Raw genomic sequence first — 26487 nt, forward strand, 5'->3', positions numbered from 1 at the left:
TGATTCTGTGAAGGTAGTATATTTTGTAACAAAAAACATATTCTGCTCCTCTCGATTCTTTTTTACACCTTTCTTCCAGTTGTTGTAACCGCCACATTTCTTTCCCTCCTTATGACACTGTCTATACTTGACTGCACTACCTTACTATCATAACCTCTATCAAGTAACATTTTAGCTGCCTTATTGATTTCCATTTCACATTCTTTTTTGTCACTACACAATCTGTTAATTCCAAGAAATTCTCCATACGGAATAGATCTAATTGCATGGGGGGGGGTGAAAGCTTTCACCATGTAATATATCCGTTTCCTTCAAATTTCCTATGTATTCTAGTTTTAATTCTTTCATTGTTGATTCCTATCAATGTGATGTCCAAAAAATTGACCTGCAACCCTTTTTGAATACCATCAAATTTAACATTATAATGGTTCCTTTGTAGATTCTGTACAAAATCTTCTACCTCTTCCCAACCTCCATCACAAATGAAAATTAAATCATCAATGAATCTATAGGATGCTAATACATGGTTCTTGAAAAAAGTATAATTATATATATATTTGTTCTCTGAAAAAGGGCACATGTATCCAGTTGGACTTTCCTGGTAAATCAGTGACAATAAATAAATAAATAATAAATAAATAAATAGTATACAAAAATGCTGTCCTTAAAATGTTGATCCTTATCATTTAATGAAATGAAACCTTAAACAAACTGCAAACGAAAGGTCCATGGAGTTTATATACATTTTACAAGTTTTCTATAACTTTACAATATTTTGGAAACCATAAGACTTGAACACATGTTAGCAGCATTTAGTTCAGCCAGATATGAGCTTTCATGTCACTACATGCAGTTCCTTTCAGGACAATTGTTTTTTGAGATATTTCAGAAACATGAAAATGTGACTAATTGCATCATTAACGAACAGTATAAGCACTACCTTTCATGCCATATAAGTTACTGTAAGATCAACAATGAAGATGTATGTTAAAATTGCAGCCTGATAGTACTAACAATGAGAATAAACAACCTTTTCAGAGATGGTTCATACATTTCTGTGCCTATTCTAGTGAGAGATGTAAATATAGTACTCAGGATATTAACTTAAAATAATGCATACAGTAAAACAGAAATGCTGATGTGGCTGAATTATAATGAAAAGGGTATTCAGAAAGAAAAGGAGAGAGAGAAGTCTGCAGCTGGACAGAATAATATACAGGATATTAGGTGTGCAAACAAAATGGACAAAACCCACCCTTCACAAAGAAATAGCTTTATTGCTGCCCAGGATATCTGATACAGCTTTATGTATTTTAATAATAAATACTATACAATGACATGTCTCAAGTTTTGGTTATGTACCTTCCACCAAAACCTCATTCCTAGCCTCCATTCAATAATCCATCTGGAGCAAGAGCTTAATTTTGGTGTCTTCCTGTTTATCACAAAGAAGACTGCAAGGTAGTCCCTGGGACTCAGAAAGGGTCAGTGCAAGTGATAAGCCTTACTATGAGCAGCTACCCCCTCACAGTAACCCCTTTCTGATTCAGAGACCACCCTACTGCAATGATGTTCTGTGAGTGGAAGCATCACAGTGAAGGGTAGTCCCAACGACCATGGTGTATCCTAATGAGGCAAATCTGAGGGAGCAACTAATGTTAATTAGCCATGTGGTCTTCCCCAGAAATGCCTGTGTCTTTCAGTTTATGCTGCTGAGAATTACTCAGCAGCAGAAATTACCACAGTCAGCTGAAAATGTTAACTCTGCCAAACTATGGTGGTCTCCTATTGAACACAATGGAAGAAGCCGTAGTGCAGGCAAGTTTAGCAAACATCAGCACAAATGTAGGTGTAGGGTGTGTGCAAATGTGTATATGTGTGTGTGTGTGTGTGTGTGTGTGTGTGGTAGTGGTGCTGGAAGACCAGAAAGCTTTGGCTTCTATTCCCACTCCAGGTAATTGGATTGTTGACACTGCAGTGCAGCATTTAGGGGGTTGCTGTTCTCCTGAGGGTGTTGTACTTCAGAGGAGATGTTAAACTTTGTCTCTTCTGCTTGAGTTGGTGGTAGCTCAGGCATTTGTAAAAGATACCATAGTACCCACTGAAAAGAATAGAGCAAAAAATGTGAATTCAGTTGACACAGCTAAAAGCATGAAACCTTTTATTAAAACAAACAGATAAGAGCTTTTGGGCAAATTGCCCTTCCTCAGGTCTAACTATAAAACAACAGTTTAAAATCTCTCTCATTTAAAGATCAGATTCTACAGCATTTGAGTGACATTCACTGCAAGAGACTTGACAAATGCTCTTGCAAAGCCTGTTAAGTGTAATAATGATCATATAAGTTTATGGTGCTACAAGTTTTAAAAGAGTCCATAAGGGGTGGGGATTTAGTAAATAAGACAGACGTAGCCAAAATGAATTGGGTAGTTACATTGCAGTCTGATAAGACATCAGGGCTTAATGCTTGTATGCAGATAAAACCTGCACTGAAAGGGCATACATTGCTTCATTGAATTGATTGGTTAATTTTTCTTATAATTAGAGAGATTTAAACTCTTGTTTTATAGTTAGACCTGAGGAAGGGCGAGTTGCCTGAAAGCACTTGACTGTTTGTTTTAATAAAAGGTTTTATGCTTTTAGCTGTGCAACTGGATTCATGTGTTTTGTTCTGGTCCAAGTTTTTTTTGTGGAACTGGTTCTTGGCATTCGTAGGAGTAGTTTTATTTATTTTTTTAATTTATTTTATTACTGAAAAGAATAGGGAAGTTCCCTGATGCCTTGGCCAGATTTAGTGTCTTCCCTGAAAAGAGACCACTAGCCTAGTGGAACTAACACAGTCAGCAATATAGGTCTGTATTGAATTGATCTAAAGTAACATTGAGATTCAATGCATGCCATCAACTTTTAGTTTCAAGTTTGAAACTACAGAATGTACAAAAGTACTATTTTTGAATGGAGTCAAGTTCTCTTCATCCTTACACCCTGCAGCTATAAATATACTAACTCTGGGACTGCCAAACAGTGGGGAAAAGGATAGATTCCCTTATACCCTGTCACCTGATTTCAGAAAAACACTCTTAATGCCAATCAGTTACAGAGCAATTGAAAGGAACCAGCCACCAATCCCCCTCACTTATACTGTGACCTTCCAACAGTGTGACATTGATAGGTCCTAGCACAAGCAAACAGAACAGAACCCCATTCCTCTTCATTTGCATTGTGACCTACAGACCAAATGCAAACATCTATAGATAGCAGTGCAAATGAAAGGAGTGAACCATTCATTTTCCTTCACTTACACTGTGATCTACCAACAGAATGCACCATAAATTTAATTTTTTGATGAAAACCATATTTGATGGATTGCATTCTGACAAAGTGCATACTCCCTATACATACACATCATCATCATCAACCCCCTTTTTCTTATTTTCTACATGGGGTCAGAGTGTCTCATCAGCTGTAGCCATCTCTCTCTGTTCAATGCCACTCTCCTGCCTTCTTTGAAAATCATACCTGACTGTCACAGGTCTTCTCTCACACAATCCATCCACCTCTTTGCCAGGCACCCTTGTTTTCTCTTGTTTTCTACCTGTTTATCCCAAATATTCTTCACTAGATTGTTTTCTGCTATTTTGCACATGTGCCTGAACCATGGCAATCTGTTCTCTTTGACCTTTTCTGCAACTGGAGCTACTTTGACATCTTCTATGTCCTCATTTTTTCATCTATCCCACAGTGTGTATCCCACCACCTATCTCAGCCACTTCATCTCCATCACCTCTAGCTTCCTCAACTGTTTTGCCTTTACTGCAAAGGTTTCCATGCCATACAATAGTACTGGTTACACCATTTGTTTGTACACTTTACTTTTCAGCTTCTTTGGCATTCTGTTCCAGTTGGCTGTAGCCCCTCTGATTCTAGCTTTGATCTCCTCATTCAGACTTCCATTCTTCTCAACCACCACTACCAGATACTTGAAGCTGTTAACTTCTTCCACTATTTTCCTTTCTATCTCAGTTCTCAGCTTCTTCTGAACTCCACCATTAGCTGCCATTATAATTATCTTATCTGTACTCAGTTTCATCCCACGTGCCTTCAGTTTTGCTTTCCATTCCCCTACCCTTTGCTAAAGGTCTTGCTCAGAGTCTGCTGCAATGGCACATAATCTGCATACAGCAACTTTGTTGATCTGTCCCCTCCCACCTACTTGCTAATGTAGTCCATTATCACTACGAAGAACAGTGGTCCCAGAACTGAACCCTGGTGCACACCCATTTCCACTGGAAACCTCTCTGTGAGACTGGACACTGTTCATACTTGAGTCATTGTTCCCTTGTACATAGCCTGCACTAATTCTACCAATGTTTCTGGGACTTTGAACCACAGCAGGCCTGCCCAAATCAGCTTTTTTAGGACCTTGTCATATGCTTTCTCCAAGTCTAGGACTGCTCAGCTGGACTCTTTCATCTCCACCTTCTTCATAGCTATCTGTCTAACTGCAAACATCAGATTTGTTGGGCTGTATCCTGATCTGAATCTGAACTGTTCATCTCCCATGTAACTTTCTACTACTCTGCTTATTCATTTATCAATCAGTCTCTCCAGAATTCTCATGCAATGTGACAGGAGTTTGATACCTCTGTACTGATCTCAGTTGTTAATGTCTCTTTGGTCTTGAACACAGTGGCACTAGTGTGCTTATTCTCCAGTCATCTGGGATATGCCTTTGTCACCACAATGCTCTGAGTACCCTCAGGAGCCATTTCTTTCCTATCTCACCCAGAATCTTTACCTTATCTGCTCTGAGGTCATCTGAGCCTGTTGCTTTCCCTGACTTCATTTTCTTTACTGCTGTTCTTACTTCTTCTGTGGTGAGCTATACCTCTTCTCTCATTGTAGGCTATGTTTGGAGCAGTACAGCTTCTTTGGGATTTTCTTCATTTAGAAGCTGCTGGAAGTACTCTTTCCATCTGTCTTTGATGTCCTGTGGACTGGTGAGCAAGTTGTTGGTGACATCCCTTATGAAGGGTGTCTCACTATGTTTTTAAACTTTCTGTCTTTGCTTTGCAACCTTATATAGTTTTGTCTTTCAACCTGATATAGTTTCTTTGTGTGTGCTTTAAGTGTTAGCCACATAGCCTGGAATTTATTTCTGCTCAATAGCTGAGTGGTCTGGCTGGCTACAATCAACTATATTAGAAGCTGATGTTAAGTACAAACTTGCAGTTTTAAAGACAGTACTGTATTTTATTTTTCTGTTTACTTAATTGTTTCACTGAATATTGTGGTCTGTCTGTCTCTCTGCAGTTAGTTTCCTGCCCTCCCTCCCTGTTCTTGTTTTGGTGTTAATCTTGGTGGCTTTGGAATTGCCCGCCCCTCCTGTAAATCTGTGTTTGAACACTCCTCCTGGGTCCATCTCATTTGCTCACTCAACTGAGTACAGTGAGATCATATTTTGATTTCAGAGACTCCTACCAGTCCCATCTGTTCAGCTCTATCTCGGCTCTATCTCAGTCTAGTGTCATTAGCTCATTCTAATGAATACAGAGAGAACATTTGAGAAGGCCAACCCACTTAGGTCCTTAACCTTGAGTTATCTTCTGTTTCTACTTTCTCTCTTTCCACTTTACAAAAAAAAAAAAAAACTTTACTAGAATCTCCTTGTGCTCTGACGGAGTGTGCTTCTCAGCTGATAAGTATATTTTTGGCACTTTTTAACTGTTCAGAGTTGAATAAAACAAAATTTGAATTCAGCTTAGAATACAGTTTGAATAAATTGCATTTATTTAAACTCTATTTGCGTTAATATTGCTACACGCTCAAGTGTGCTAGCTTGCACTGCACTTGAATTGTAGTTAATGCTGTTCTAGTGTAAAAAAATAAAATTCTAAGCTTGTTTCCTGCCTTTCCTGTAACTTAGTCTAATCCAGATACAGATTTGCTGTATCCAGGACTGTTTGTAAGCTTCTGAACCCTCCAAGCCTTTCTGTGTCAGAGGAAAGCTTTCTAGCTTATCAGTGGGAGTGGTAAGCACTAGGTAGCCTATCTACCACAAGAGGAGTGGTTACTGGCCCAAAAAGTGAAGTTTATTGGCTGTTTGGGCAATGTTTTCCATCTCTTTCAACTTCTGGTTTAAACACTCGCATTTGCACTTGTTTCCCACCTTTCCTGTAACTAGTCTAGTCCAGATACAGATTTGATGTATCCAGGACTGTTTGTAAGCTTCTGAGCCCCCCAAGCCTCTCTGTGTTGGAGAGAAGCCTTCTAGCCTGTCAGCGGGATTGGTAAGCACTAGGTGGCCTATCTACCACAAGAGGAGCGGTTTCTGGCCCAGAAATTGTAGTTTATTGGCCATTTGGGCAGTTTTTCCATCTCTTTCAACTTCCTGGTCCAAAAGCCTGAATTTGCAATTTTCCCGCCTTTCCTGTAACTAGTCTAGTCCAGATACATATTTGCTGTATCCAGGACTGTATGTAAACTTCTGAGCCCCCCAAGACTGTCTGTGTTGGAGGGAAGCCTTCTAGCTTATCAGTTGGAGTGGTAAGCACTAGGTAGCCTATCTACCACAAGAGGAATGGTTACTGGCCCAGAAAGTGAAGTTTATTGACCGTTTGGGCAGTTTTTTCCATCTCTTTCAACTTATGGTTTAAAAGCCCGCATTTGTGCTTGTTTCCCACCTTTCCTGTAACTACTCTAGTCCAGATACAGATTTGCTGTATCTAGGACTGTTTGTAAGCTTTTGAGCCCCCCAAGCCTTTCTGTATTGGAAAGCAGCCTTCTAGCTTTTCTGTCGGAGTGGTAAGCACTAGGTAGCTTATCTACCACAAGAGGAGTGGTATCTGGCCCAGATATTGTAGTTTATTGTCCGTTTGGGCAGTTTTTTCATATCTTTCAACTTTCTGGTTTAAAAGCCCATGTTTGCACTTGTTTCCTGCCTTTCCTGTAACTAGTCTAGTCCAGATACAGGTTTGCTGTATCCAGAACTGTTTGTAGCTTCTGAGCAGTGCCAAAGTCTGGTCTTCAATTTTCCCCTTAGACCTGCTAGTTCTCTCCTCTCCTGCACTTTTACTAGCTTATCAGTCTAGCACTTTACCAGACTTTTTGTAGCAATTAACTAAACTTTCTACAAGGAAACAGCTCCAGTACTTATTATTAATACCCACCCATCCAGGCATGTCTAAAGGTCAGTTCCCTGTGCTTTCTTCTATTAACCTGGTGAACTTGAGCATCCTGAGGCACTGTGGCAACTGCCTCATGTACACCGACAACCCTCTCCTCTTACCTCCCCTCCCAACACTCAGACTTGCGAGAGATGCACTTATATATCCAAATTGGAAGCCACGCACTCTCCAGCTAAGACTGGAATAGCTGGTCAAGAGGAGAAGGTCAACACTTGCACAATACTACATGGAACACATAGCCCTCTAGAACACACACCAGCACTGCCTTCACATAAAAACACAAACCACACACCCACCTTTGTGAAGGCTCTCAATAAAAATCTACCTAAACAACAGAGACCTCCAAGGCAGAAATGCACTCAACAACCACAACACAACACTAATCACGAGACACATAACTCTCCTAAACAGTGTGCCACTCAACCAAAGCCCCTAAGGCAGAACAGCATGCCAAACACACTAGTCATAGGTGACTCGATAGTGATATGTCCCACTCATTAGGATGAATAAGGAGAAAGTAACAGTCAGCTGCCTGTCAGGTGCCAGGATCTGCCACATAACACAAGCACTCAGGTCCCTCAACAACAGGTAAAAATATGACTCTGTCATTGTACATGTGGGTGTGAATGACCTGAGATGTATCTCCCTGGATTACATGAAAAGAGACATGGAGGAGCACTCGGATTATGTAGCCTACATGGGGATGACCCTAGCCCTGAGCAGTATCCTACCATCACCCAGAATGATACCACAGTACAAGCAGAAAATTATCAATTTCAACAATTGGCTAAGTTTCTGTTGTCATTCTAAGGGGATCCAGTATCTGTCTGCCTGGGATGACATGATTAACAGACCTCAATGCTTTGCCAAAGATGGCCTGTATCTGTCACCACTGGGCTTCCAGATAATGGCCAAGGCTCTTGCCACCCCTATAATGCCTTTTTTAGGAGGTGTTCCAAAGACCAAATTACCACAGTAACACTTACAAACAAATGCAATCTGAGGGTCACGCTGCTCAACGCAAGAAGTCTAAATCTGAAAATGCACTTGCTCGAAGCACTCCTTAAAATGGAAAACATCGACATTTGTGCTGTAACAGAGACCTGGTGCAAGACAGCAGAAAGCACCCCTGCACTACATCAACATTTGTGCTGTAACAGAGACCTGGTTCAAGGCAGCAGCAAGTACCCCTGGACTACCAGGCTATAACTCCTTCCACACCTTTCAGCCCCAGAACTTGGACCAAAGCACCAAAGGTGGTGGTGTTTCCATATTCATAAAGGATGTGCGCACCTCCAGACAGGTAGCCCAACATAACGCATCAGAGATACTTCAGGTGCAGCTAACATTGGGTAAGACAGCGATTCAGGTCGTTGCCTGCTATAGGTCCCCAACAATGTCCCAAGACTCACACTCCACGTTCCTAAGCACATTGGAGAATATTAGGGTCCAACCTAACACTGTCATACTGGGCAACTTCAACTACCCCTCCATTAACTGGGAAAACTACTCATGTACCAATACACTTGCCCAACGTTTCCTGGAATTCATTAATTCAAATGCCCTGGACCAGCTCGTTCTTACCCCCACTAGAGGTAGCAACATCCTTGACCTGGTCATGACTAACATGGGCGATTGTTGCTCTACACCAATAGTTAACTCCTCCCTGGTTAGATATGACCACAAACTAATCACCCTGAAAATCCACATCCCTTCCACACACCCCCACAAAGGTAACCACCATGAAAAACTTCTCTAAAGCTAACTTTGGGCTCCTAAAAACAGAGGTGGCTAACTTCATGGCACCCATGTAAATGGAGAATAGTTGCATGACTGCTGAATCATACACCAATGCACTGTACAAACATATACACAAATGCATGGATCTCACCATACCCAATAGAACCAATACGATCTCCTCCAAAAAAAGGAAGCCAATCTGGTGGTCCCCTGCCATAAACAAACTCTACAACAGAATGAGGAAACTGATGCAGAATAAGGTGAAGTCCCAAGACTGGAAAAACTCCCTTATCAGCCTCAACAAAAAGTTGAGATCCCTCATCAAATCCTCTAAAGCTAGCTATGAAAACAGAATTGCAGCAGATAGTAAAGACAACCACAAGACCTTCTATAGTTATGTAAAGAATCTCCATGGCAATACCCAGATTTGCTCTGAGCTACTGCACAATGGTACCTCCTATACCAAGCCAACAGATATTGCCAACATACTAGCCGACAGATTCAGTGCCAACTTTACCCCTCTCCCCTCCAAAGGACCAATCATAATACCAGTAGACTGCTAGGCACCAATTATTACTGCTGCACAGGTTAAAACAGCACTGTCCAAGGCCAAGAATACAGCTTCTATGGGACCTGACAATATCCATGGGTGTGTTCTACATGAATTACAGAGTGAACTGGCACCTCACTTGTGTGCCCTGTTCAATCACAGTCTCATTTCAGACTTTGTTCCTACTGAATGGCGCACTGCTACAGTCATCCCTCTCCAGAAAGGAGGAGCAACTACAGACCCTGGGAAATATTGCCCCATTAGCCTGTCAACGAGTCTGATATGCAAAACTATGGAATGTATAATCATGGACCTAATAAACAAGGATATAGGGAATCTCCAAACTCTGGATCCCACACAGTTTGTTTTGTGAAGGCTATCATGCCTGCTCAACTTGGTTGACTTCTTTGAGTCAAGTCACCAGAGCTGTGGATAAAGACAAGGTGGTTCATACAGCCTACCTTGATCTGGCCAAAGTGTTTGATACCATTCTCCATTCAGGAATCATCAAAAAACTCACTAAGCTAGGCATCAACCCCTATATCACTAGGTGGGTTGCAAACTGGCTCACAGATAGAATCCACAGTGTTAAAGTAGCGGACTCCAAGTCAGACTGCTGACCAGTCATAAGTGGAGTCCCACAGGGTTCGGTCCTGGGTCCTCTCCTGTTTGATATATACTTCTCTGAAGTCCAGGCCAACACAACGGGTCTCTGGCTGACAAAGTTTGCAGATGATTGCAAGCTGGGAGCTATTATTAACTCCTCAAGTGATGTTGACATCCTAAAGAAAGGCCTCACTGAGACCAACGACTGGTGCAGAACCATGGCCTTAAGCTCAGTGCCAAAAAATGTGTCGTCACCCCTTTTGGGAAAAACCTTGTTCCTATGAATTACCATATTGATGGTAGTTCACTGAACACAGAAGGTGTTATAAGAGATCTGGGAACACAGGTTGACACAGCCTCTCTTTTGACCACCACATTGCCACTGTAGTCTGAAAGTCCTTCTATGTAGCACATCTCATTAATAAGGTTTTGCATCCAGGAAGAAAGAGGTCATTGTCTCCCTCTACTCTTCTCTCATTAAGCCAATCATTGAGTACAATGCCCTATTCGGCATATACCTCACTAAACACCTGCAACAACTGGAGAGGCCTCACAAAGAGGATCCTAGGCCTTAAACACTTGTCCTATATGGACAGACTGAAAAAACTCCAACTATTCTCTGTTTCATATCGCCTTCTTAGAGGCAATCTCTGCTTGACATACAAATCCATGTCTGATCCAGCTCTGTTAGAAATGCTACATGTAACCAAATCCCAATCCCTCCGCACCACATGTTCCAGTGACCTCAACCTCATTACCACAATCAACAGAACATACTGGAAAGACAGTTTCATAACCCAGAGACTGCCTTTGCTATGGAATAGACTTCCCATACATGTCAAACAGAGCACCTCACTGGCGCTCTTCAAGAGAAATCTTGATGAGTGGATGAGAAATAGAAAATTCACCCCGGGGATCACTCCAGTGGCTCTACTCAACAGAGGCACTGGGAACTAAGGTTGGGTGGCACGATGTCAGGGTAATCCTATGGGCTAGGTTTGTAAAGGCTCCAGGGCCACTAGCCTACTACACACCTATGAACCTTTGTGCCATCTATTGACTTACTTTCTAGAAGCTTTTAGAAGGCCTCCAATGCCTTGTTCTTTGCTATTGCAACTTCTTTCTTAGATTCTATATTAGCCAACTAATATTCCTTTCTAGCCTGGTCTGTCTTTTCTTTCTCCCATTTTTTCCTGTAGTCCTTTCTTTTGATGACTTCCTGAACTTCTGTATTCCACCACAAGCTTTCTTTATGCATCTTATTTCCATACCTAGTATCTGTTTTATAGTTTTCACATATGCTGTTTTAAGGTGCTGCCATTCTTCTTCAACTTCACTTATTAGCTCTTCTTCTTGAGGTGCTAGAGTCCTGAGTAATTCCTTGAGATGTTTCTCTTCAGTTAACTTCCAGGTCTTCAGCCTGGTCTCTGTTGACTTTAGAGCCTTCTCTAAACACTGCTTGCAGATTATTATAGCAACCATCGGTTTATGCTGTGGACCCACTGTTTCACTGGGGATGACTTTGCAATCCCTGATTCAATCCAAGTGCCCTTTCCTTACTAGGAGTAAGTCTACCTGAGCTGCATGTTGGCCACTCTTGCATATGATCAGTGTTGTGCTAGCTACTTATTAAAGTAATAAGTTACTATTACTAGTTACTTTTCAGTAAAAGTAATATATTGCTATTAGTTATTATTTTTCTAAAAAAAAAAGTGATATATTACTATTACTAGTTACTAACTAAAGTAATGAGTTACTTTTACCTAAGTATAGTTGCTCAGTTATAATATCAAGGTTTACTCACACAAGTAAGCATATGCATATAAGTGTATTATTAAAGTTGTATACACAATGTTACAATGATGATGAATAGCATTTAACAGTTGAAAAACTCCAACAGACTATTCTTTATAGCTGGGCAGCACAGTGATGCAGCGGTTAGCATTGTCACCTCACAGTAATAGGTTCTCCAGTTCGATTCTCGGCCGGGGTGCCCTCTATGTGGAGTCTGCATGTCCTCCTTGTGTTCGTATGGGTTTCCTATAGGTGCTCCTGTTTCCTCCCACATTCCCAAGACATGCTGCAGGTGGATTGGACATTCTAAATTACCCCTAGGTATGAGTGTATGCTTGCGTGTGCCTTCTGAAGAAGGTTGGGCACCAAGCTGGCAACGCGACATGGTACAACTCTACTGCCACTTGTTTTGTGGACCGATGATCTGCTGTAGTTAACCCTAATGGGAACAACCAAAAGAAGAAGACAACTAGTCTTTATAGCTAGAGAGTCACAAATAATAATTAAACCAAACCATACACAGCCAGCAGCACAAGACCTATAAAACCTATCATGTTTTGTCTATTTTCAGCAACTAAAAATTGAAACCGGAAAATAATTTTAAATAGAACATAAAAAATTATCAAGACAAAAGTTGGCTGATCATAGATCCACCTGAAGAGTCCTGCTTGGTGCAGTAGGTTGGGATGTCGGATGTTAAACAAAGAGTGGTGAGTTCAATTCTGATGATATGATCTCTAGCAGGCTGGAATTGTCCCAGTGTTAGCGGGTGTTTTAGTGGATGAGAGTCTCACAGTACCAGGGCAGGGCCGGAGTTTGGTCATCATTAGCTTTCACCTCCTTGCAGTGCTAAAAAAATGAAGTAAATTATACTCCATACAAAACTAATGATCTATTATGAATCATACCTCTCAACCTGGAGACAATCAAACATCTGGACATAGGCCGATGAAAAGTAGGTACAACTGGCCAAAAATCTGGACACTAATCAACATAAAATGTACATGTATAATAATGTAACTCTGATCACCCCAATGGAATTGTGGGATACCAACATTCAAATAATTGTGAAAATGTTCCGCAATTTAACATTAACTCTGAAAATATACATTCACACAGAAACATCAGTTAAACTACCTTTACAGCATTAACAAAAAATCTTAAGGGAAGTAGTACTTAATAGGCATGTAAAACACTTTGCATTCTACTTTCTGCCCCACCACACTTCTAGCATGTACACCCTGATGTCACGTTAGATGCACCCTTAGATAAATTCATTAAAATAACATACATCGGTAACTGTAAGATATATAAAAGAACAGTGCACTCTATTAATCTTAATAGGAAACTAAAATCTGTCATAACAATCATTGGTATAACAAGCCACTGTTGCTGTCAGTATGTGGGTATCAGGTCAATCTGATCAATGGATAAAATAAATCTGATTTGGAAACCTTCTGCTCTTGTAGTTATGTAAATACCAATGTGCATTAGTAGGTTTTGTAAACAAATCTGGTAGTTGCTGATGCTGGACACTGACTCATACCTCTAACTGTTGCCGAAAGACAGGACACCAGTGAATTAACAATCCTTCAAATTGTCTGTGAGTATATATAATATGACGTACTGTATGTATTTGTGTGTGCATGTGTGTGTGCCCACTTATAGATTGGTACTGCACCCACTGTACCCACTGCTTGCTATGAGAGGTTCTGGCTCCCTGACATCACTGAACTGGTTAAATTAAATATCAGAGAATGCCTTAATAAAACAGTAAAGTAATGTTTTTGGAATGTACAAAATACCTAAATCGGAAAGCAGTAGTGTTGTACTCATTATACATGTAGAAGCTGTAGCAGTATTGTTCTTTAAGAGTACAGCAGTGCGTGCTTAAAATACCACATTAAAAATATTGTAAAAAGTTTCACAGTGGAATGTTATGTACTGTTAAATGTCTTGTTTTATTAAGCAGCACAAATAATACCACATATATGTAGTGAAACTGCTGTGATCAGCATTGAAACATGTGATGGCAAACATTTGGTTGATGAGATATGTATACCAGCATCAAGAGTGTGGTATCTTGGAGAATTAAATTTATTCCGTGGTACAGTTATCTCAGACAATATAATTAAGTAGCACGGGTGTGGAGGAGGCCCTTGCTGTTTGCAGCATTCCTCTTTGATAACTGCATCACTTAGTGTTTAATGTAATTTCAAAACAATACAAAATAACAGTTTTTAAATTTAAAACATAATAAATTGGTATTTTCTAAATTCTGCAGTACAATACCTTTCAACCTCGTAGCACAAAATATCTGGTCAAAGACTAGTATAATGGGAATACAAAGGCCCAAAAATAGGGACAGCATTTAAAATATTGCTCTTATAAACTTAGAAAGCTGATAGAGTAACGGGATTTGATTTAGTATACATTTTATAAAGGATATGAAATCTGAAACTCATATATATTATTTAGTGACTTCAGTTCTCAGTGATTTACCAGAAAACCACAAATTTTATGAGAAACAGACCAAAACTATAAGGCTAAACTGAGAGGTATGTTACGCACACACACACACACACACACACACACACACACACACACACACACACGCACACGCACACGCACACACACACTATACAGAAAAACAAACTGCCAGTTTAGCTGACACACATACTTGTACACTCGTATACTCATACACTCTCTCACACTTACCTCGGCATGGCTAGTTTAAATTCTGCAGTCAGTGCAGAAAAGTTTACATCCATAGCATGCATTAGTAGTCACACTAGAGACGAAGTTGTTGCCTTTCAGTCTTAAAGCAGAAGCTAAATGCTGGATTTAATGGTAGCCACTTTTACTTTTTTATTAATACTGCGACTCAAGATACCTAGTATTTACAAACTTTTAATTATGGCACGCACACTTGCAGAAGACAGCTAAAATATTTTTCTATTCTACTCATGGACATATTAACTTGCATGGGTCTGTTAGTTTGTAAAACCTGTACGAGCTGCACTTATGTTATTTTAATGCAACACCATGTTTGTGCAGAATTCTATGGTTGCATCAATTCATAGGTTCATAGGTAAGTACTAGGCTATCTGCCCTAGGGCATCTATAAGCCTAGCCAGAATGTGTTGGCTTTCGCCGTCTCCTGAGATTAGCTCAATCAAGTACAGCTCTAATTATTATCATTATTAGTTGACTGCAGTGTATTACTTTCTCAAAAATGGTTTAATTCTTGATATCCTTAAGAAAATGCACACTGATGAAAACATGTCATGCTAAAACCGTTCTAGGTTTATAAGTGCCCTTTTGAAAATTTGTTCCTGATTTCAGACCATTATCCCCCTACACACATTATGTTTGGCTAATGGCTATGTTTAAAACGTTTTATGCTGAGTAGTATATGAGTTCTGTGGGCTACTGTCTCTTAAACTGCATTTCTTTACACCAGGGAAACATTTGAAACACAAACTCACTAACATGAAGTCCACCTTACAAACAGCAGGGTAATATGCAATCCTAACAATTATTACTGATTTTGCCTTTATTTTTTGCCCTGCCTCTGGCAAATGCTTGATTTTCTGTTAAATTTTTGAGGATTTCAACAATTCAGTATATCTTATCGTTCAAAATGCAATAAGGAGTAGCAAATGGTCCTCCTTAAAGGAGAAGATGCCGCCATTACATGTTTTTTTTTTTAAAAGAAGCTTCTTAAAAGTGGAATAGTTCTGGTGCCCTTGTCTGCATGCTAAAATTGGGATTTAATGGTACCAACTGGGAATTCATAGCATCCTATTATTTTGAGCCCAAAAAGCCCAAAAAAAATGGGATGTGGTACAGTTTGAGAGATATGTTTATATGCTATGTTGTATGAGTTGTGCCAACATTATGTACATTGCTCTTTAGAGGGTGATATCAGCCACGTTGAGTAACCACTGGTTTAAGCAAAAGTAACTCAAAAGTAATTAGTTACTAAAAACAGTAATGTATTACTATTACTTAGCTACTATTTTGAAAAAGTAACTAGTTATATTAGTAATTATATTACTAGAAATTGTGATATATTACTCCCATCACTGTATATGATCTTATGATTGTCTCTCTTTCTGAATAATGTGTTGGTTACTATCAAGCCATTTGCCAGACAGAACTCTAGAATGGCCTGTCCTTTTTTATTCCTGTTGCCCCACCCATGTGGACCCAGGCAGTCCTCATATCCTGTTCCTTCTGTCCTGATATGTGCATTCAGTTCACCCATTATCCCCACCAATTCATGTTGTCCTGCTTAGGCTAGTAGGTCCTGCAACTGCTGTCTGAATATACTCATATTTTCACTATCACAACCCTACTGTGGGGCATAGGCTGGAGTCTAATGGCCACAAGTCTGTCACTAATTCTGATGACATCCCTAACTGCCTTCTGAAGCTTCTCCCTCACCACAGTTACCACACCATTTCTAGTCTGTCCTCTTCCTGAGTAGTAGATTCTGGGTGCCAAGCCAAGTGACTTTGCTGTACCATCCTTCCATCTTGTCTCCTAGAGACAATAGGATGTCTAGCCTCCTCCTTACCATAATGTCATCCACTTCCAAGTTGTATCCTGTCAGTGAACCTACAATGAGTGTAGCAGTTTTTAGTTTATGTTTAGCAGGTTAATTGGTTTTAATTCCGGCTTTCATTCAACAGAGTATCCCAGTTAACCCAAGCTGGGCAACTGGACAATGGACAATCAGTAGCTTATTGACCCAGGGCTGCTGGGCTTTATGGCAGGCACGCAATGGCCAATAGGGGCACATGCACCCCTCCCACTGTTAGCATGGCATAGTTCAGAGTAGACACTCCCTACTAATTGATCTTGCAAGTACGACCGGTGCAGGGCAACATAAATCCAACAGCATACAAAAAGAAAACCAGCACCAGGGACTCAAGTAAACAATTTATTTCACCTTAGTTCAGCCCGGTTTCGGCAACATGCCTTCCTCAGTGATCAACACTGAGGAAGGCATGTTGCCGAAACCAGTCTCAACTAAAGTGAAATAAATTGTTTACTTGAGTCCCTGGTGCTGGCTTTCTTTTTGTATGCTGTAAGTCAGAGTAGGCAAGGTCCTCAACCCACTTACCACAAGCAAATACCTATGCCCATTTGGCAACATTGTTCAACACCACTGAATCACCTGCAGCCATATTTTGCACCTTAAAAGTAGCTAGCTCTGCCATGGTACACAGTCTATGATCTGTGTTCTTCTATCTTGAGGATACCGTGCACCAGAGTAGATGCCCAAAGCTGTTGATTTATACAACTCTTCCCCCATAGGACACCATATAGAGTTTGCGCTGCAGCATACACACACACACACATATTTTTATATGTCTGTATACACACACACACACACACACACACACACACACACACACACACACACACACACACACACACACACACACACACACACACACACACACACGTGTACATTCTGTTACATTTACTTTTCACATTAAATTTTATACCAGTCATGTCATATGGCTTTATTTACAACACAGATGTTCACTTGTTCACATCCATAAGCAGTTTAGTATATTAATTTTCATTCCTTATCTGCAATCAGCTTTTGAACTATTTTTTTTTTTAATTTCTTTAAAATGTTTAGTGTTTCTTTTTCTTCTAAGACAGGGTATGATTAAAATTAATGAAATTAGAATTGTTTCATTCTTTGATGTTAGCCAAGAATGCTATTTCAAGCACCTGCAATGTACCGATATTTGCCTCCTTCTGTAGCTCATATAGGTTTACCTGTATCAGCAACGTATTTAAGTATGCTTGAAAATTCTTTTTTATTAGTCGTGTTGCCCCTACTACTATGGGACCTACTACTATGGGAACTATCTGGGTGTATTTATTCTGCATTGCTCTAGTTTGTACTTGCATATCTTAGTATTTTATGTCTCTCTATACACAAGACACTATACTTGTTAGGTATAGCTATTTTAGTGATTAATGCTTCTTTTGTCCTCTTTTCTTCAACTACGATATCTAATTCACTGACTGTTGGTATTGGATGATCTCTTTTGATCAGTACTTTTTCATTCTCGATAATTCTTTATGGTACTTTCCTTCCAATGCTTCTCAGCTACCTGCATGTTGTAGTGTTTGCCTAATCCCCACTGTAACAGTTTTGTGACAGCATTGTCTTAAAGTGTACAGACCCTGAGCCATGAGTACATCTGAGCTAGCTACTAGATGTGCAATTGTTTCAGTTCTGTGCTCTACAAATTATATTTATCTGTTTCTCCCACTTTCTCTATATACTTTGTAAATCAGTGTACATAGTCCACTGCCATGCGTTGCTATTAACCTTTCACATTTTGGTTTAAATTCACCTGTCTTAGCTATTCTTTCATCAAGTCTTGATCAACATGTGATTGTTCCAACAGTTCTCCATACTATAATTTTGCGATTTCCAGTTTTCTATCCTTCTCATCTAGTCACACTCTTTATATTCTTTCTTTTGTGTTTTTTGCACCTTCTGCTATTACTTTTTTTCATTTCTGGTTTGATTTCCATACCAGTTCTTTTCCAAAATTACTCTGTTAGTCTGAGCAAAGATGTCATCTTAGATTTGTTTTCTTCATGGTTTATAATTTTTGCTATATTTGCATCTGATGATGCCAAAAATATGTATGTAGTCCCATGACTATAGACACATACATACAGTCAATTTCAAGGAGACCCATACCTCCTTCAGACTGAGGAATAAATAATTATGCCATGCACTGTTGTTTATATATGCCATGTGATAAGCATGCAGTTTTCTTGTTTTCCTGTCCACATGATCCAGCTCTTTTTGGGGCAGGTCAGTCATGCCAAAGCTATATGGTAAAACAGGTAGAGCAAGCCAAGCTATATCTTGAACTTTATTCCTAGATATCAAGACAGTTTTCAGTACTGGTTTTAGTCTTGTAAAATATTCATTACTAAGCTTTGTTTTCATTTGGTCATGCTATATTACTTACCTTTAATCTATTCCAAGATATTTATATACCCTCTCTCTGTCTCTTGTTCAAGTTCTTTTATATAGCATTTCCTCTCCCACGTTGACATTTTCTCGATGCTTCAGTTTCTCTGCTATAAATGTTGCATTTGCTCATTTATTAAGCCAAAGTATCATTCTTATATCATCTGAAAACATTTTCACAATTTTAATTGCAATTTCAGTTGCTGTCTGACAAGCTATACAATTTTAAACCATCCAGAGAAAGCAGATGAAATGTCATTTGAAAAAGTTGTTTACCAGTAGTTATGGTATAGCCATAGTCTAGTATGTTAAGTAAACAGCTTTATGGGTAAAAGGAAAGGCAAAGCAGCAGTGGTGAAAAGAATCATAATAGAATGTGACTATCTGGGATTTTATCCCTGGGATAGTAATTTACCCTTTAAGATGTCTCAGATGTAAAGAGATTTCCCAGTGTTTTCTAGTGACTGTTATATAATCCATCAGTGTACAGCATACTCTATACGTATGTAAGCATTTCATAATCCATGAATATGGAACACCATCAGATGCTTTTCTGTAATTTATCTATGCCACACTTAGGTTCTAGCCCATTTTTATAGCTTCCTATTATGGTTTTATTTAAAAATAGACAATCCTTTGCTCCATATGATCCTCTTTTATTACTATTCTGTCCTCTTGTCATGATTACATTTGATCTAAATGTCTGTAAACTTTATCTGCGGCAGTTCTGGTATATAATTTATTTGCTGTTGGGAAGCAAGTTATTAATCTTTAGCTCTTAGGAAGGCTTGCAGGATTGGTCTTAAGGTGAAGTATTTTTTTTTCCTTTTGATAAACAGGCTAGTGTCCATTTGGGACTGCCATATAAATAATTTTTACTCAGGGCTAAAGCTTTGTACAGAGACAGCAACACCTTTAGCCAGAACTTGTGCACTGCATCTGGAACTGGAATTTGCTAGTTAGGAGCCTTTCTTAATTTTCTCTCAGTTTTTCTAGCTGTTACTTCATCCCATTTCACGTCCTCTATATTAACACTTCTCAGTTGCTTCTTTTACCTCTTCTGTCCATTCAGCATCTTTATTATGTTCAACAGTGTCGCTCGCCAGGTCAGGATAAAACAAGCAAGCATCATGAGTTCTTGTTAAAGCAGCTTTATTGTATGCAAACACATCATAAATGAGGTTAAGAAACTAGCTTATAAACAGATTAGCTATCATCCACATGGAAGTTAACATTCTGGCTGCACCTTCAAAATGGCATTGAAGCTAACACGTGCTTGCTATGTATTTGCACACACAGATCTTGGAAATGCTTTTTAAAAGTACAACACATCTGTTATTCTACATCCTCCCTCTTTGAGAGAATGAGCTAGACATTGTCACTGAAACTAACGATTATGCAATTTACATAGAAGTAATTTTCATCATGCAATTATATAAAGCTAGATACATACACAAAACTACATCCAAGTTGCTGTATATTTCACACTAGGCTTTGAAATGTGACCATATCATGTGACATAAAATTTGGGATCTGGTTTAGCAACTGGGATTGTCTCTGCTGACTGTTCAATCTTAGGAACACTGGAATCATCTGCCAGAACAGTATCAGGAGTCAAGACACGTTCTGGAACAGGAATATCATCTGGATTGCTCTGAGAGTTAGAGTCTTTAATAAAGGTACGATGCTGCGATATCGGTTCTGCTACAGGAAGAAGATGTCTGCAATTTCTCCTGTACTCCACACCCTCGGGTTTAACAAAATAGGATCTTGGCTCTGCACAAATACTCATTACTTGACCAATCCGGTCGAAAACATTTGCTGTTTGTATCCTCACTGTCTCTCCTTTTTTTAATGGACAAAGAAATCTGCTTGACTTGTCATAGCTGGACTTTTGGAAAGAACGCTTTCTAGATAACTGGGCTTTGATTGCTTGGTTGTTCTTAGCTTTAGGCCTCAATAAACTAGAACTGATAGGCAATGTTGTTATGGTTTGCCTAGATAGAAGTCTCTGAGCAGGTGAGCCAAGTATATCATCACGGGGTATGTTTCTAAGATTGAGTAAGTTCAAAAAACATCGGTATTATCATGCTTTGACTTTTCAGGTAATTGCTTTTCACTCTGTACTGCATGTTCAGCAAGTCCTTTCGATTGTGGATACTCCAGACTATTGTCAGAGATTAATTACTGTGGTCTGCCATGAACTGAGAAATGGCATTTCAACTTAGTAATTACTGTAGTAGAATTACATTAGATAGTAGATCGATCTTGAACCAATTTGAATAAGAGTCTACCAGTACTAAGTAATGTTGATTGTTCCACTCGAATATGTTAGTAGCTAAAATTTACCGAAGTAGATCAGGAATTTGACTTAGCTGAGGTGGCTGGTCTTTGCAAATGCACTTTAGTACTATTACATACTGAGCAGGAAGAAAGTACTCTATCAATGTCCTTCATTAGAGAAGTCCAAAATACTAGTCCTCCTGCTTTTCTCTTAGTAGATTTGGAACCCGAGTGACCACTATGCAAAATCTGGCTATATTCTTGTTGTAAGGAAGCAGGAACGACAGTTTTAGGACCTTTGAAAATAATGCCATATTCCATCAACAACTCATCTTTGTAAGGAAAGTAAGACTGCACTTCTGGTGGTACACTGGATTACTTTGATGGCCATCCAACACTGATATAGTGACTGAGCTTTTGCAAAACTGGATCAGTCATTGTATAATTTCTTAGCTCTTCAAGTCTTGTGGTAGAAAAATTATGCACTTCCATGACATTAAAATCAAAATTCTCTGCATGAAGCTGTTCTGTTGTATTTCTAGGTGCTCTGGATAAGGTATCAGCCAGATAAGAAAGTTTGCCTTTCATATAGACCATTTTGAAGTTGTATTTTTGCAATTTGAGCATCATTCTTTGTAATCTCACTGGAGTTGAATGCATAGGCTTCTATAAAATAGTAACTAAAGGTTGATAATCAGTTTCAGTCCGGATTTCCCGACCATAGATATAATCATGAAACTTGGAACATGCAAACACTATTGCCAAAAGTTCTTTCTCAATTTGAGCATATTGCATCTCAGTCTGGGTAAGTGTTCTAAATGCATAAGCTACTGGCTTGCCTTCTTGAAGAATTACTGCACCTAAACCTAATTCTGAAGCATCTCTGGAAAGAGTTACTGGTTTGTTGATACCATAGTATCTTAATGTTGGTGGGGTGGCAATTTTCTGCTTAAGAACTTCAAATGCTCTCTGGTGCTAGTCTAGCCATGACCAAGTAACATTTTTACATGTGAGCTCTCTCAAAGGTGGTGTCAACTCACTGAAGTCTGGGATAAACTTGCCTAAGCAATTAACCATACCAAGAAAAAATTGTAGAGCTTGCACATTATCTGGTGCTGGCATTTCAACAATAGGTTCATAGGTTGGTACTAGGCTATCAGCCCTAGGGCCTGTACAAACCTAGCCATAACAATTCCCTGGCTATTTCTTCCCACACTATTTACTTCCCTGGACCCCTGTCTAGTAGGGTGACTGACGTGATCCCCAGGGTAAATTTTCATTCTCCCATCCAATCGTCAAGGTTCCTTTTGAAGAGGGCCAAAGAGGCACTCTGCTTGACATGTATGGGAAATCTATTCCAGAGTCTGGGGAGTCTCCGGGTCAGGAACCTATCCCTCCAGCATGTTTTGTTTATTGGGATGACAAGGTTTAGATCCCTGGAGCATGTGGCTCTGAGGGATTGGGATTTCTTTAAGTGTAGCATGTCCAACAGCTCTGGGTTTGACATGGCCTTGCATGTTAAGCAGAGATCGCCTCTGAGTAGATGATATGCGACAGAGTATAGCTGGAGTTTTTTAAGGCGGTCAGTGTAGGGCATCTGCTTTAGGCCTGTGATTATTTTATTGAGGTATTTCTGAGGCCTTTGCAGTTGTTGCAGATGTCTTGAGAGGTACATACCAAATGGGGCGTTGTATTCTATAATGGGTCTAATGAGGGATGAGTACAGTGGGACAATGACATCCTTTTTTCTGGATGAAAATCCCTTAGTGATGAGGTGTGCCACATAGAAGGATTTCCTGACTGTTGTAATGATGTGGTTATCGAAGGTGAGACCACTGTCCACCTGTGTCCCTAAGTCTCTTATCACACTTTCAGTGTTTAGTGTACTGCCACCTATATGGTAATTCATGGGTACATGTTTTTTCCCAAAGGGGATAACTATACATTTCTTGGCATTGAGGTTGAGCCCATGGCTCTGGCACCAAGAATCTGTTTCTGTAAAGCACTTTTGTAGAGTATCCACATCATTTGGGGATTCAATAATGGCTCCCAGTTTGCAGTCATCTGCGAACTTTGTTAGCCAGAGTCCCTTAGTGTTGGCCTGTACTTCAGAGAAGTAGATGCCAAACAAGAGCGGTCCCAGGACTGAACCCTAAGATACTCCACTTGTCATGAGTCGGCTACTTTTACAGTGTGGGTTCTATCAGTAAGCCAGTTAGCAACCCATTGGGTGATGTAGGGATTAATGCCTAGCTTAGTAAGTTTATCTATGATTCCAGAGTGGGGGATGGTGTCAAAGGCCTTGGCAAGGTCTAGATAGGCTGTGTCAATCACCTTACCCTTGTCCATGGCTCTGGAGACTGATTCGAAGAAGTCAATCAGGTTCAGGAGACAAGATCGGCCCTTCACAAACCCAAACTGGGTGGGGTCCAGTGTTTGAAGGTTGCCAATGTCTTTGTTTATAAGTTCCATGATAATACGCTCCATGGCCTTGCAGATCAGGCTCGTCAGACTGATGGGACGGTAGTTTCCGGGATCCAAGGTGGATCCCCCTTGTGGAGTGGGATAACTGTAGCTATGTGCCACTCAGTGGGCATGAAACCTGAGGTGAGGCTATGATTAAACATGACACTTAGGTGAGGTGCCAGTTCATATTGTAGTTCATGTAGTACACAGCCCAGGATGTCATCTGGTCCCATGGATGGTGTATTCTTAGCTTTGGAGAGTGTGTTTTTTACCTGTGTGGCCATTATTACCAGAATTTGGGAATCTTCCGGTATTGAGATGGGCCATTTAGGGGGTGAGAAGGGGGTGAAGTTGGCACTGAATCGATCTACCAGGATATTGGCAATATCCTTAGGATCAGTATATTTAATGCCATTCTGTTTTAGCTCAGAGCAGATCTGAGCATTGCCATTTAGATTCTTGACATAGTTATAGAATGCCTTGTGGTTGTCTTTGGAATCTTTGGCAATTTTATTTTCGTAACTAGCTTTGGAGGATTTTATGAGGGATCTCAGTTTCTTACTGAGGCTGGTAAGGGAGGTTTTTGCATCCTGGGATTTTCCTCTTTTCTGTAAAAGTTTCTTCCTTTTGTTGTAAAGTTTGTTTATGGCAGCGGACATCCAGATTGGCTTCTTTTTTTGGATGAGAGCATCTTGATTTTATTTGGGATGGCACGATTCATGCATGAGTACATGTGATCATACAGTGCCTTAGTGTAGGAATCAGCAGTTGAACATTCAGTTCCAATCTGCATGTGTGTCATGAAGTTTGTCACTTCTGACTTGAGTAGCATGAAGTTGGCTTTGGAGAAGTTATTTTGTGGAGGTTTCCTTACTAGGGGGTGGGATGTGGATGTTAAGGTTTATTTTCCTTACTGGGGGGTGGGATGTGGATGTTAAGGTTGATTAGCTTATGGTCAGACCTGACTAACAAGGGGGTGACCATAGGTGTGGAGCATCGATTTCCCATGTTGGTAATGACCAGGTCTAGGATATTGGAGCCCCTGGTGGGACTATGGATTAGTTGATCCAGGGCATTGGAATTTATGAATTCCAAGAACCGTTGGGCAAAGGTGTTGGTACATGAGTAGTTTTCCCAGTTAATGGCAGGGTAGTTAAAATCACCCAGTATTAGGGTGTTTGGTTCTATCTTAATATTTTCCAGTATGTTTAGAAAGGTGTAGTGAGAATCTAGGGGCATGGTGGGGGATCTGTAGCAAGCTACAATTTGGATTGCAGTCCTACCTAGTGTTAGTTGCATCTGGAGAATTTCAGACGCATTGTGTTGGGCAACTAGCCTGGTGGTATGAATATCCTTGGTGAATACTGACACTCCTCCACATTTAGTGTTTCAGTTCTGGTTTGGTGGCCGAAAAGTGTGGTAAGAGTTGTAGTCTGGTATTGCAGGGGTGCTCTCTGGAGCCTTGAACCAGGTCTCAGTTACTGCACAGACATCGATGTTCTCCATTTTAAGGAGTGCCTCGAGAGAGTGCATTTTGAGGTTTAGACTTCTAGCATTGAGTAGCATTACCTTCAGATTTTGCATGCTTGTACCTGTTATGGTGGTGGTTTTGTCCTTTGAACTTTGCCTAAAAAAGGCACTATAGGGGTGGCAAGAGCCTTAGCCAGTAACCTGAATCCCAGGGGCGACAGGTGCAGACCATCTCTGGCAAAGCATGGTGGTCTGTCAATCATGTCATCCCAGGCAGACAGATACTGGATCCCCTTTGAATGACAGAAGCTTAGCCAATTGATGAAGTCAATCTGCACTGCCCCAGTATGTTAACCTTCTCCTCTTGACTGTCTAGCACAATCTTGGGTCGAGAGAGCTTTACTTCCATTTTGGCTATGTAAGTGCATCTCTCACAGGTTGTAGTGTTGGGTGGTAGGAGGCGAGGGTTGTCTGTGTACATGAGGCAATTGCTACATTGCCCCAGTATGCCCAGATTCACCAGGTGGACAGGAGAAATCACCGGAAGCTGACCCTTGGACATGCTTTTTTTTTTTTTTTTTTTTTTGTAAAGTACGGGAGCTGTTTTCTCTTACTTTAGCAAGGTACTTTGCAATTATAGGCTGTTTAGTGCCTACGATTAATTTTTCTTTATTAAGAAGGATAGTTGAGTGCTTGAATCAGTTTAAGGTTCCTAGTGCTTTCCAGCAGGTTTTAGAGCAAGTGCTAGTCACAGGGATGTTTAAAGGTAAGATGAAAAAAATGCACACTGCAGTGTGCACTAGAGAAGTTAGATGTGAAAGTAGGTAACAAAGTTTTACCCGTTAAGTTAAGGTTTAGTGGATAGTTAATATTTTTAAAACAGCAAAATGGATTGAAAGGGGTGGTCACTTTTGTATTCTGGTACTATGGAATACAGTAGGATGACCAATAAATTTAAATAGTTGCAGGGGAGGGATTTCTAAAATGATGATTTTGTGATTACTCACACAAGCCAGTGAAAGCAGAGAGGAAATGAGATATATGGTCAGATTAACATAAGAGGCAGGCAACTAGAAAGACAGTGGTATTTAACAAGACAACTGTAACTGGGTGGAATGGTGGGAAAAATTTCTGCCTGACTCAGAAGAGACAGAGCTATGGTCTCTTTTGAAGTTTTAATATGCAGTTAAGGCAGAATGCAAGTAAAACACAAAGTAAAGAAAACAAACCACGGTATTCAAAATACAAAAAGGCAATAAAGTAATACAAAATACAACAAATAAAAGCAAACTAACCTTTCCTTCACAGCAAAGTGTAGCAGAGTCTGGATGAGCCTTTCTGGTAAAGCTCTGAAATGTTTTATTTTA

Source organism: Protopterus annectens, chromosome 11.part0 (genome assembly GCF_019279795.1).
Source record: "Protopterus annectens isolate FY-2018-M chromosome 11.part0, PAN1.0, whole genome shotgun sequence".
NCBI lineage: Eukaryota > Metazoa > Chordata > Ceratodontiformes > Protopteridae > Protopterus > Protopterus annectens.